Source organism: Eubalaena glacialis, chromosome 13 (assembly GCF_028564815.1).
Source record: "Eubalaena glacialis isolate mEubGla1 chromosome 13, mEubGla1.1.hap2.+ XY, whole genome shotgun sequence".
Lineage (NCBI taxonomy): Eukaryota > Metazoa > Chordata > Mammalia > Artiodactyla > Balaenidae > Eubalaena > Eubalaena glacialis.
This window is the reverse complement of record NC_083728.1, coordinates 58,172,612-58,186,600: the sequence shown is the minus strand read 5'-3', so window position 1 is coordinate 58,186,600 and position 13,989 is coordinate 58,172,612.

Genomic DNA, 13,989 nt, shown 5'->3' with positions numbered 1-13,989 from the left:
GTCCTGCCCTGGCGGCCGGCGGAGCTCGAGGGGCCCTGACCCGCGCCGCCCTGGGGATCCGGGGGAGGAGATCAGGGGCCCAGAGAGGCTCAGGGGACCCGGCGCGGGATGCGAGGAGTGGGCGAGGGGATGGGGGGCCGCTCGGGGATCCGGGACCCTGGGAGGCACGATGCGGGGGGCACAGGGGCGTCCAGCGGAGGGCCGGCAGAGTTGAGAGGGTGCGGGAAGGGGGCGGAAGCTCGGGCTCCGGGTCCGCGACGGCCGCCTCTCGGGGATGCGGGCCGGTCCTGTCCGCGCCGACGGCCCCTCCTCCGGACTGGAGCGGCGGGCCGGGCGGGGAGGGGCGGGTCAGGCGCACCCCACTAGGCGAAGACGGCGCAGCAGGAGAAAGGGCCGGATCTTCGGTCTTCCAGCGAGACGAGGCGGGCCTGGTGGTGACGCAGGACCCCTCCCGGACCCAGGACCTCTCCTCCGAGCGCTTCAGAGAGCGCGGGGCGCGGCCCCAGCCGCGGCCGCAAGTTTCTCTTCCCAGATCCCGGCTCCGGTGGGACTCCCCGGAGCGCCGCTCGCTTCTGCTTTCTCAGATCCGCGAAGCCGGGCCCGGGGGAGGGGCGGCTCGGGGTCCTCCCCTTCCCCCAGCCGCCCTTCCCGGAGACCCCAGGACGCTCGGCCGGCCAAGCGCAGGGGGGATTTCCGGGCGGCGGGAGGCTGGGCCGCTTCCCCCTCCGCGGGGCCCTGGCACGCCCCCCGCCCATCTCGGCCCGCGGCCCCCGTGTGCGCGCGTGTGGCTGCCTGTGGTCACCGAATTCATTCCCCCAACCACGTGGGCTGCGCGGGTCTCTGCTTCCTACGCGGTGGTCCTAGCAACTCTAGATCCCAGACCGGGGGGCTACTTCGGGGCAGGTACTAGGCATTTAAAATCCAGTAACATCCTCGCAGGAGCTGGAGCGCCGGCCCCGGGCCGGGAGCGCAGGGCGGAGGAGGGGGTGAATAGGAGGAGATCCCGGAGGCACAGCCGCCCCTCACGCCCCCCGGGGAGCCGGGTGCTGGGAGGCCGAGCAGCTGGAGAAGGATGAGGAGGAAGGTGGGGGTGGACTTCCTGGCGAGGGCGGCTGAGTGAAAGAGCTCAGTCTGTGGCGCAAGCAGGGCAGCCACGGGACCCCATGTGTGTTTTAAACAAAATAAATAGTGAGCAGGATTAGCAAGCTAGAGATGCAAACTAAAACACTGCGATCCTGTGCTGATCGCTGGGGCTGCCATAACAAACTACCACAGACCAGGTGGCCTGAACAACGTGAGAAATTTATTTCCTGACAGTTCTGGAGGCCGGAAGTCCAAGATCAAGGTGCAGGCAACGTCGATTTTTCCAGGCTTCTCTCCTCACCTTGCGGGTGGCTGTTTTGTCCCTGTGTCCTCACGTGGTCTTTCCTCTGTGCCCACGCAGCCATGGTGTCTCTTTGCGGTCCATATCCCCTCTTCTCATAAAGACACCAGTCACATTGGATGAGGGCCCACTCTAATGGCCTCATTTTACCTTAATCACCTCTTTAAAGACCTATCTCCAAATCCCCACATTTTGACTGGGGATTAGGACTTCAACATACAAATTTAGGGACACTGGTTCAGTCCGTAACGGATCCCGTATGCAATAAAAACATCCACGCCTCCTCCTGGTGTTTCTCCTTTGCTCTCACACACTACCACACTCACAATGTTTAACCTCTGACACCAGATGTGTGGGGGTTTTCCCCACATCGGGCAATTCTCTGTGACACCAGCTGGGTGTCCTACGATTCTTCAATTCTGATAGTAACCAGAGTTATTGAAGACCCCGCAGGTTAAGGGTTCAGTCCCACGAGACTGCCCCCCATTTCAGATGCCAATCACAAGTAGGAGGTCTCCAGGTCACCCCAGGTTCTGCCAAGTTGGCTACAAATCAGAGGTTCCCATGACTTCCCCCTCCTTGGACTTGATTCTTTGCTAGAACAGCTCACAGAACTTGGGGAAACACTTACTTACATTTACCAGCTTTTTATGTAATAAAAAAATAGGATAAGGAATATAGATGAACAGCCAGATGAAGAGATACATCGGGCAAGGTCTGGAAGGGTCCCCAGCCCAGGAGCTTTTGTCCCCGTGGAGCTGGAGTGTGCCACCCTCCTGGCACGTAGATATGTTCACCAACCCAGAAGCTCTCTGCACCTCATACTTTGGGGACTTTTATGGAGGCTCATCACGTAGGCATGATTAATTATTAACACTATCCAGCCCCTCTTCCCTCCCTGGAGCATGAGAGGTGGGACTGAAAGTTCCAAGCTTCAGGTGACCAGCCCCCATCCAGGAGCTATCGAGAAGCCCACCCAGAGTCACCTCATTAGAACAAAAGACACCCCTATCACCCAGGAAATTCTGATGGATTTAGGAGCCCTGGGTCGGAAACTGGGGACAGAGACCAAATATTAGAACAAAAGATGCTCCTAGTACTCTTATCACTTAGGAAATTACAAGGGTTTTAGGAATTCTGTTCCAGGAACCAGGGGCAGAGACCAAAAGACATATTTTCTATTATTTCGCAGCCCGCCCCCTTGTCTCTGGCCATGGAACCCTTACAGCAAAACAATATGCAACTTGAAAGATACTGGCATGTTACAGAATCCCATGCCGTCAGCAATCACTCCAGTCCATCATCGTATCATATGAAAGTGTCCGCCAGGGTGAAGCCGCTTAGGGTCTCAAGTTTCCGTCTAATCTTGTTAGGTTCCAAAAGCAGGAGTGGTCTTGGCACATATGGCTTCACCCTTCCAGGCATCTGGTATAATCGAGCTAACAGAGAATATCATCTCTTGCTCTGAGCCTCTTTCAAGGTGTTAATGTAATACTGGATTTCCCTCATGACATAATTCATTTATCCATTACTTTACCCTTAGCTACTGTTCCTCCTTCTCTACATTGACACCCAAACGCTTCCACCTTTGGAAGGGACGTTAGGTTCGGCCACTGTGCTGGTCCAGATTGCAGGCAGCTATACTAGTCTAGCCGGTGCCTCCCCCTCAGTCCACAGAGGTTGAGGTCACACAGGTGCAGAACTGGTGGCCTATCTTTACCAGCATCACTGTAGCTGCATTCACTGTCAATGCCAATTTTGTCAGAGGGGGTGAAGGCACATCCTGCCCCATCAGTCCCTTAGGAATTCTGACATAAGGTTTGAAGTATAGTTGCAATCTCTTATTTAGGAATCATCACTGTTTGGGGCACTTGTATTTGCAGCCCTGGTCATGGAACCAGGTAGGCAGAAAAAAAGTTGTGATGATGTGGGGAAGAAAGAAAGAGAAAAAAAAAATGAGTTGTTATATGAGCATCCTCCTCCCTTGGGAAAAACTACATAGTCTTACCAGCATTTCTCCCCACCCTGTCTTTCCCAGATCCACCAGAAAAACAGAGACACCTACCCAGTGGGGACACTCCTTTGGCCACACTCATACCTGTGTTACACCGGGAGGAGTATAAGCCAGCTCTTTATTTGTCCCATTTTAAACAACTAATGCTTTAACTGCTTGCTCCAATTCTCTACCAAACTAGTACTCTGGACATTATGGGCTATAAAGTGGGGTCCTTGGTCTGAAGAAATGATGATCGGCCACCCAAACTGTCACAATATCTTCTGTTCCAGTTCTTTTATATTATTCTGAGCATTTGCATCTACACCGGCTAAGCAAAGCCCAGTCCAGAGTCGGTGTCTATTCCCGGCAGGACCCATCTGTACCCCCCAGGGATACCAGCATTAGTCTCACTTGCCAGTTACGATCCAGGCCTTCCCCCCAGGGAATCCGCCACATAACTATCTCCATTCTCTGTCTCTTCCTTGTTGACAAAACAGCTCTTATTGGCATTTCGTGCCTCAGGGGGTACAAGAGGACCATGTCCAGATTCAGCCCAACTCGGCATTGCTGTAGGGACCCCGTGTCCATTTATCTCATGGGCCTAGGTGGCGGCCACCTTAAGTGAACACATAGGAATCTCTGCTTATTAAGCTGGAAGTGGGTTCCAAGGATGGGCATTGACGTGCTGTGTCCTACTTTCAAGCACCCCTCAAATTTCCATAGTTATTTCCACGGGGCTGTGTCCCATATGGGCATCATTTTATTTATTTATTTTTAATTATCATTATTATTTTTTGGCCACGCTGTGCTGCATGTGGGATCTTAGTTCCCCGACCAGGGATCGAACCAGTGTCCCCTGTAGTGGAAGCGCAGAGTCCTAACCACTGGACCATCAGGGAATTCCCTAGGCATCCCTTTAACAGGCCAGGTTTCCGTTGCCCTCCTGCCTGACCGTGAGTCGGTAGAAAACAAAACATAGGGAATTTCACCACTGCCAATTCTCCCATCATGGCTAGGAAAACAGCTTGCAGTTCAGCCCACCAGACTGATCTGTTTTCACATTCTGAGATCACAGTGGTGGTCTTCCAAAGAGGAGGTTGTCTGTTCACCTTGGAACTGCTGCCCACAAACCAAGCATCTCCTTGTTGGTCAGTCGAGAGCTGTTAATAGGGCACTCACTGTCCAAGTGGCGGAATCCAGAGCTGCTCACACAGATCCGGATTCAGTCCTCGGAGAAGAGAGGCTCCCTCCTCGTGACGGTGACAGTCTCCCCAGGCAGCACCATCTTGTAAAAACCATTTCCATCTTATGATGGAACGCGTCTGGGTTCTGCCATCCCCATTAGAGCATTTCTCTGACATCACCCTAGACGTAATGGGTATTTCAGGTTTTAAGATCATTTTATGTCCTTCAGTCATGAGGTAGCTTCAATTAACGTCTGAAAACAAGGTAGTAAATAACTCTGGAAACTCTCCAGTTGGAAGTCCCAGTAGTCATCGCTGGGAGGTGCTCACAGACTTTTGCCTTAAGCCCCAGTCTACACTCCACATAGGGCTACCGCACAGAGACTCTGTCCCTGCCAGCACCCCACCTTCTATTCAACGCTGTGTAGACTAGGGCAATCTTACTGGTTCTTGTTTAGCACGTCCAAGGAACCTTGCTTGAAGGGAGGATTTGCACACCTTCTGTTTCACAGTACTAGTTAGGGAAACATTCCCCAGTCAGATACAGTGTCAATCCCCGTAATGGCACTCAGGTAAAAGAGGCACTTCACAGAAAGTCTGATGGAATATTCCAATTAGTAGAATTCCAGTTAGTAGGACTTTTACCTTAATTCAATCGACCCTTACATTCCTAGACGTGGCCTCCGCTGGGACTCCATCTACAGGTTTGGAGTTTACAATACCAGGTAGGGGAAATACTCCCAGCAGGACATAATATCCATTCCCATAAAACACTAGGTAAAGGAGACACGGCTTCTTTACATAAAGCCTGTTTAAACATTCCAACTTCCATAATCTCATGAACTCTGGCACTTCTACGTTCTGTTTTCTCAATCTAATTGCTGCCAAGTCAGGGCTTCACCAACAGGTTTTGGTACCACAGTGAGTGCGGCTCCTGTGTCAAGGAGTCCTGGGAAGTTCCCTTCTTCACTCCCCGACTGTTTCACCCACTGTTGTGCAAAAGGCTTTGGATCGGAGAAGATTCTGGGAAGATGGTGGAGTAGGAAGCACCAGGAATCTGTCTCCCCACCTGGACAACAATTGCACTGGCAGAATCTGTCTGATGGAACTATTCTGGAACCCTGAAGGCTTACAACTTCCAGGGGAAGGGTTGGATAGTAAATGGCCATCAATTTCAGCTCTCATTTCAGTAGTAGCTGCCCATCCCCCACCTGGAGAGCTTGCAGGAAGGAAGGTGAGCAAAAAGGACCCTGTCCTCCGAAGATGGGGTATCTGTGCTCTGACGGCTGAGACTGATCAATGGTTCTGATCAGGGAGCTGCAGACAGAGGGGCGGCAGCCATTCTTGTGGCACCTCCCCCGCTGCTGCAGCCCCCGCCCATCTGGCTGAAGTGACTGCCCGGGGGGGGGGGGATTTAAAGGGCCGGGACCCCTTTTTAACCCCCTTCTTTTTTTTTTAATTAATTTTTATTGGAGTATAGTTGCTTTACAATGTTGTGTTAGTTTCTACTGTACAACAAAGTGAATCACCTATACGTATACATATATCCCCTCTTTTTTGGATTTCCTTCCCATTTAGGTCACCACAGAGCATTGAGTATTAACCCCCAACTTTTAACGATTTTCCCCTTTCAGGAGTCAGACATTAAAGACTAGAACATTAAAACAAAACAAAACAAAACAAAAAACCTGCATCTATGGGGAAAATTAGCAAGTGACTGCGTGTGCCCAAGGAAAGGCTCAGAAAAGACCTAAGAACACATTAAGTTCACACCTCAGTCACAGAGACAGCCTACAACATTCCAAAAATAAAAAAAAAAAAAGCCCCCAAACAACAACAAAAAACAGCAAACCCTGGGGAGGGGGAGAATCTGACTTCCAGAGTTACCACATTATTAGATTTAAATGTCCGGTGTTCAACAAAAAATCACAAGACACACAAAGAAACAGGAAATATGGCCAGTTCAAAGGAAAAAAAAAATCAACAGAAACTGTCCTTGAAAAGACTTAATGGCAGGCAAATACTACAGGATTCCATTCATATGAGGTACTTAGAGTACTGCAACTCACAGAGACAGAAAGTACAGTGGTGACTGCCAGGGGCCAAGGGTGGGGAGAAGGGGTAGTTTGTGTTTAATGGGGACAGAGTTTCAGTTTTACAAGCTGAAAGAAGTTATGGGGATGATGGTGGTGATTTCTGCACAGCATTGGGACTGCATGTAATGCCGCCAACCTGTACACTTAAAAATGGTTAAGATAGTATATTTTATATATGTGTATTTTACCACAATAAGAAAAAAAAGTTAATGTGGAAAACAAACAAAAGAAGGCAGACAAAAAAATAGATCATGCTATATGATTCCAGTTATATTTAGCAAATGCAAACCAATCTAGACGGATAGAAAGCAGATCAGTGGTTGCTTGGGTGGGATTAGGGGGAGGCAGAAGGGAGGAATTGAAACAGAGCAGAACACTGCGGTACCCCCACCTCCCCCCAAGTACAAAGGCCCTTCCAATGTCCCCTGCCTCTTGTTTGTAGAAAAGCTGAAGTCTCCCAAGCCTCCCTGAGTCACAGAAGAGCAGGCTCAAGCAGTTAATGATCAGGACAATAGAGTCACAGACTCTTTCAGTGTCTGACGCACATTCTTGAGTTACTTTACAGGTACTGTAACTGTCCCCCAGAGGGAAAAAGCATGATGACCAGACTGCAGCCATGACATAAGCTGCTCCATTTTGAGCAGTACTGACTCTTTGGCTAGCACAATTCCAAGTACTGGCCTCAGGAGAATGCGGTTAACACTATTGCTCATAATAATCTGTATCTTTGTGGGCGTCAAAATAATTGTAGCTTACTCTGCCCGTATATGTAAGCGGGCAACTAAAATTGTCAGCAAAGAGATGCTATAGAAGCATGTCGACATCTTCCACTCTAAGACTACGACACCCTATGTCAGCAGGAAGAAGTTACAGAAGATGGACCTTCGCCCCTAATCCCTTAGAAATGGAGTGATGTCTGACAATGGGGATCTGTAAGCAGCTTTTTTCAGGAAAGAGTTTTTTGCAGGAAAGAGCTCTTTGCAGGAAAGAGCTCTCTGCAGGAGGTCCCTTTTGTCTTGTCACTTTAGCAAAGCCATATTGTAACTAACCTCCGGCCCAAGCACACCTTTCAAATCTTTTGATCACACAATACTTAGCCTAACCTGATTCTTTCCTTAGATCAAAGAAATAGAAATGAAGAATAAGGAATTAACAGATGATTAGATCTCTTCCCTAGCTTCCTCTTCAGTAATCTCGTGAAGAAACTGTGTGAACAAGGTGGCATCTAAAGAAAGATCACAAGGAGTCGACAAGGCTGCACCCAACAGGAGATGGTGATGATTCTGACCCCCTATCTCAGTGATTAACTGAGGGGACTTCCCCAGTGGCGCAGTGGTTAAGACTCCACTCTTCCAATGAACTAAGATCCTACTTGCCAGCGAGGTGCGGTCAAAGAAAAAGAAACTGACAGTCAGTGATTAACTGAGATTACCTCCCCTTTTTCCCCTTTAAAAACTTTCCTGGCCAAGCAGAATTTCCAGAGCTGGTTCTGGGACTTGAGTCCGCCTTCTCCCCAGGTTGCTAGCCCCCTGATTTTTTTTGTTTTTTGTTTTTTGGCCATGCCACGCGTCATGCGGGATGTGGGATGCAGGATCCCAACCAGGGATTGAACCCGTGCTCCCTGCAATAGAAGCGTGGAGTCTTAACCACTGGACCGCCAAGGAAGTCCTTCTCTCCTCTCGTTTTCCTCTTTGTTTCATTCCTAACAATATTCGTTTTATTCACCTTATTTCTTAATAACCCTTTAAAAATGTTCACCCTGCCAAGACCTGTCTCTTGTCTCTTGATTCTCTCCTCTGCCTTTCCCCATTTTCTTTTTTTTTTTTTAATAACTAAATTTATTTATTTATTTATTTATTTTTGGCTGCGTTGGGTCTTTGTTGCTGGGCTTTCTCTAGTTGCGGCGAGGGAGGGCTACTCTTCATGGCGGTGGCTTCTCTTGTGGAACACAGGCTCTAGGCGCGTGCGGGCTCAGTAGTTGTGGCTCGCAGGCTCTAGAGCGCAGGCTCAGTAGTTGTGGCGCACGGATTTAGTTGCTCCGCGGCCTGTGGGATCTTCCGGGACCAGGGCTCACACCCATGTCCCCTGCATTGGCAGGTGGATTCTTAACCACTGTGCCACCAGGGAAGTCCCCCCATTTTCTTGTTAATTAACCTAATTTTTTTTCTTTAGTAAGACCCATGAGGGGGAGCTGGGACCGCAGATTTATAAGGCTTCCTGAACGGTCCTTCAGTTTTGCAGCAGTCAGGTTATGTGGGGTACCCATGCAAAAGGGCCACCCCCCAACCAGAGGGTGGTCGGGGTAAGGGGCATATTTGGTGGGCGAATATCCAGGTCATTTTAAAGCCAGCCCCAGGTGGCTAGCATACAGAGTTGTCAGCCCCTTCATCTGCGGTGTTCCACTTGGCATTTATGGGGCGAGACGGATAGCTCTCCTTCTCAGGGTAATCAGACCTTACTGTGGCTTTTATTCAGTCTAGCAGGCTGGCTGTTCCCTCGGGAATAACCTCCTGTGGGTCCGGATCACTTATAACCATCTGTGATTCTTTCATACTGAGCTGTGGGTCCTGAATCAACCCAGACATGCCCTTCCACTCTGCAGACTCAAAACCAAAGAACAGCCCCTAAGCTAGTTACTCTCACAAGCCATTTCAAGAAAGGGTCTTCAAGAAAGTGATGATACTGATCCACGAAATAAAAAAAACCCTCCACACTGTCCCCCTGCTTTCAGCAGTTTCTTGGTTTTGCCCTTCCCCCACCTGGACTACCTTCCTGGTGACCTGAGGTCTCAGAGGTACTTACGGTTGTCCCTGCGTGACTTTTCCCTCAGTGGGTGGCATTAGGCTAGTGGCCAAAGCTCAGACTCACCAAAATCTGATCAGTATCAAGGTTCCACCCAGCACTCTCTTTTAATTTCATTTTAGCTATTACCGATAACAATAAACAATTGAATCATTTGCCGTTTTCTTATTAGTTTTCATTTCCTTCTGCCTCAACTGAACCAACTCCCTGGGAGTTGGGTCCATCCCTAAATTCCATTGCCAGCTTTTACCTTTAGTACCTGAGCACAGCACAGCTGCTTCTCCAGACCATGGGTGACCACGTGGCCACCAGGAATCAAAATCTCCGTCTCCCCTGCCCTTTTATCCTTTCTCTTCCCAAGCCACATGTTTCCATGAGTTCTAGCAAATCCCACTTCACTGACACCAACTTAATGAAAACCTCACTTCTCCTGGCATCCCTATTTACAAGGATTTCAGGAGCTTTGTACCAGGAACTGAGGGCAGAGACCGATATATATTTTTTCTATTATCTCACACCATGTTTGTCATCGGATTGGCAAAAATTAAAAAGTCTGATGATGCCAAGTATTAGCCAGGTACTGGCTAGATGAAACTCACACTCTGCCGATAGGAGTGTGTTTCCTGGTTGCTCCGTGATGGGATCAAACCCTTCACACAAAATTTGGTTCAGAGGTGAAGACTGATGAGGTCACACATAGCAAGAGAGTAGGACGAGATTGATGACTCACATAATGAGGCTTCCTGGGAGGAGCAGGGCAGGTTCCCAAGCAGGTCAGAAATGGCTTCAGAGAGTGAGGAAGGGCTTTCACTGTGGTCAGAGGGTGAGACTGGGCTGAGGGCCCCTCCACACTGGCCAGGGCTTTCCTGAATTCAATTTCCCGCCTGTGCAAGGGAGCGAGCATCAGGGCCTTGTTATCAGCTTGCCCAGATGTGGGACACAAGAGGGAAGAGGGAAGCCTGAGGCTTTCAGGCTATCAGCAAACATCAAAAATGGAGTTGGACTTCTGATTACAGAGTGTAAATTCATACCTACCCTTTGGAAACCGGTTGGGCGATATTTAATAAAACTGAAGAGCGTAACCTCTGTGGTAGGTAAAAGATGGCTGCAAATTCTCCTCTACTCCTCCTGCGGAGAGGTGGAATCCACTCCTTTCCCCTAGAACCTGGGCTGACTCAGTGCCTTGCCTGACCAGTAGCATGCTGTAGAAGTGATGGTTCTGGGAACTTCTGAGTCTTAAGAAGCCTGGCAGCTTCTGCCCAGGCTTCTTGGAACCTCGTTTTTGGGGAAGTCGGCTGCCACCTGAGGAGTCCGGGATAGCCTCGCTGGGAGGAAATCCAGGCAGACGCGTGCAGAGGCTGCGTGAAGAAAGAAACGCTATCTCGTCCCACCTGACCCAGCCAGCCAGCCCAGGCGCCAGACATGGGAGCGGAGAAACCATCTGACGACTCCAGCCCCGGCCACCATCTTACCTGCAACTGCATGAGATCCCGGCAGAACCCAGCCAACCCTCAAAACTGTGAGAGAGAAAACCAAATTGCTGGGCTTCCCTGGTGGCGCAGTGGTTAAGAATCCGTCTGTCAATGCAGGGGACACGGCTTTGAGCCCTGGTCCGGGAAGATCCCACATGAAGCCCGTGTGACACAACTACTGAGCCTGCTCGCCTAGAGCCTGTGCTTTGCAACAAGAGAAGCCACCACGATGAGAAGCCCGCGCACCGCAACGAAGAGGAGTCCCCGCTCGCCACAACTAGAGAAAGCCCGCGTGCAGCAATGAAGACCCAACGCAGCCAAAAATAAATTAAAAAAAAAAAAGTTCTAAAGAATAATTAAAAAAAAATAACTTGCTGTTCCAAGCCTCTAAATGGTGGGATAGTTATTACCCAGCAAGAGATCACTGGAACACCTCCCCCCACTGATTCTACTTCTAGAATGATGACAGCATAAAATTTCCATCCAAGTGTTCATGGAGATCTATGTACAAGGATGTGCATTAGAACATTGTTTATAATGTTGAAGAAGTGCCAGATGAATAAGTGTTCATTGATAGGAGAGTGGAGAAATAAATCGGGGCATAAACATTGGATGAAATACCTTACAGCTGTTAAGAACAAACTAAATCTAAATACATTATCCTGGATAAGTCTGAGAAACATTTTGGAAAACAGCTGCTTGTATTCTTCCCCCAAAAGCCAATATCCCGAAAGACACATAAGAAGGCAAGGGGAGTGGGACTTCCCTGGTGGTCCAGTGAGTAAGACTCCGCGCTTGCAATGCAGGGGGCCCGGGCTCAATCCCTGGTCAGGGAACTAGATCCCGCATGCATGTCGCAACAGAAGATCCTGTGGGCCACAACTAAGACCCGGCGCAGCCAAAATAAATAAATAAATATTAAAAAAAAAAAAAAAGAAGGCAAGGGGAGTATTTCAGATGAAAGGGGTCTAAAGAGAAATGTTCAGTTGATCACATGTGATAATGGTACATGATTATGTAGGGGGATATCTGTGTCCTCAGAGATGCAAGCTGAAGTAGCCAACGGTTTAGTAAAATGTGTGCCAGTGTGTGTCGTGTAGGAGAGCAAGAAAGCAAATGTGGCAAAACGTCCACCACTGGGAACCTAAGTGGAGGGTATTCATTGTGTTATTTCAGCAACTTTCCTTTAGATTTGAAACTTCTCAACCCTATTGATTCCACTGATATGTACGACATGGATGAATCACAGCAGCATTATGCTGGGTCAAAGCAGCCAGGAGCAGGGACTTCCCTAGCGGTCCAGTGGTTAGGACTTGGTGCTTTCACTGCCTTGGGCCCCGGTTCGATCCCTGGCTGGGGAACTAAAAAAGCAGCCAGGCACAAAAGACTACACATCAGACACGACTCCATTCAGAGAGCAATCTGGAAGAGGCAAAGTAAAGCAGATCAGTGGTTGCCAGGGGATAAGACCTGCGGAAGGAGCACGGGGAGCTCTGGGTGATGGACCATGGAGCTGGGAGAGCAGTGTGGGAGAGATGCCTGTCAGGGGCTCAAGGAGGAGCCAACCCTGCCCACACCTTGATTTCGGGCTTCTGGCCCCCAGAACTATGAAACAATACATCTCTGTTTTTTGAGCCATAAATTTGTTATGGCAGCCCTAGGAAATGAATACCTACCAATAAAGCCAATTTTTTTTTAAGTTGGGAAAAAACTTGGAAATATCAGGCTAAATGAAAAAAAGCAAGTTACAGAACAATGTATTCAGTGCAAAACATTTTATAGGAAGGTTTTAAATGCCCCAAACAATACTACTTATTGTTCATAGACTTTGCATCTGTCATAAAAGCCCGGAGGCGCCTTGGTCTGGAAGGGCGTCATTCCCTGGGTTGCCTCACTGGAGGGGGTGGGGTATTCTGCTGGCTTCCACCGCCCAGCAGAGGCTGCCCAAGTCCTTGTGAAGTCTGTGGAGGCTTCCCCAGGGAGGAGACACCAGGACTCGGAACACTAGGGGCCCACCAGGTGGTTAGGAAGGTGGGGGAGAGCATTCAGGGCCGAGCCAGAGCTTGGAGGCTCCAGGAAGCTGGCTTGCTTGGGGGGTGGCTGGAGACCAGAGGGCTGGGTTATTATCATCCCTGCTCTTATCTGGACATGTCCCAGCATCCCTAGGGCTTCCCTGGGGCCACTCTGTCCCTCTTATCCATCTTCACCTGTGATCAGCAGGGAGGCTGGGAGAGGGGAGCTGGGGAACAGGGGAGGGGCTGGAGGCCAGGACTCAGGTCCAGCAGGGAGGCTGGAGGCCAGATTCAAATGTCCAAAGAATGACTGGGGCTGGGAGCCAGGCAAGCTGGGATGAGAGGTCGGCCATGCAGCCACAGACAAATCACTTTGCCTCCCTGAGCTGGTAACCTGTCTGTGAATGGTAATGACTTAATAGGGTTGCTGTGAGGATGAAATGCATTGTAATATGTGTGGTGAGTCATTTCTTAGGGCTCTGTTGAGGATCACGAGCACAGCCTAAGCGCTGGTACTTCACCCTCATTGAATTCTCAGAACTCCATAAGCTAGGAACTGTGATCGTCTCCATTTTACAGATGGGGAAACTGAGGGCTGCAGAGGCCAGTCAGCTGAATGGCACAGGTACACACAGCTGACATGTGGCCAAACTGGGATTTGGACTGAAGCCATGTGATGCCAGCACCCGAGAGCCAAGCTCTTTTGCTGTTTGTTTTATTGGTGCCTTTCTGGTTTATAGGTCTACACCTCCTCCAACCTCCTGGGTGGACTGTGAACCTCCTTTGGGAGTAGGGCCTTGAGCACTTCATCTCCAGGTGAGTCCACCCCCTGCCTGGCAGGAGAGGGGCTCAGGGAAGGCTTGCCGAGTGCGGATGCATTATACCTGGGGCCCCGGGTGGTCCTGGTATTTGGAGGGAGTCAGGTGGCAGCACCGAGGCAAGGCTGGGGTGTCTCCAGCCCTCCGAAGTCTGCCAGGCTGTCCCACAAGTGCTGTGGGAGAATGTAGTGGCCTTGCCAGGCAAGGCAGCCCACAGACCCCTTT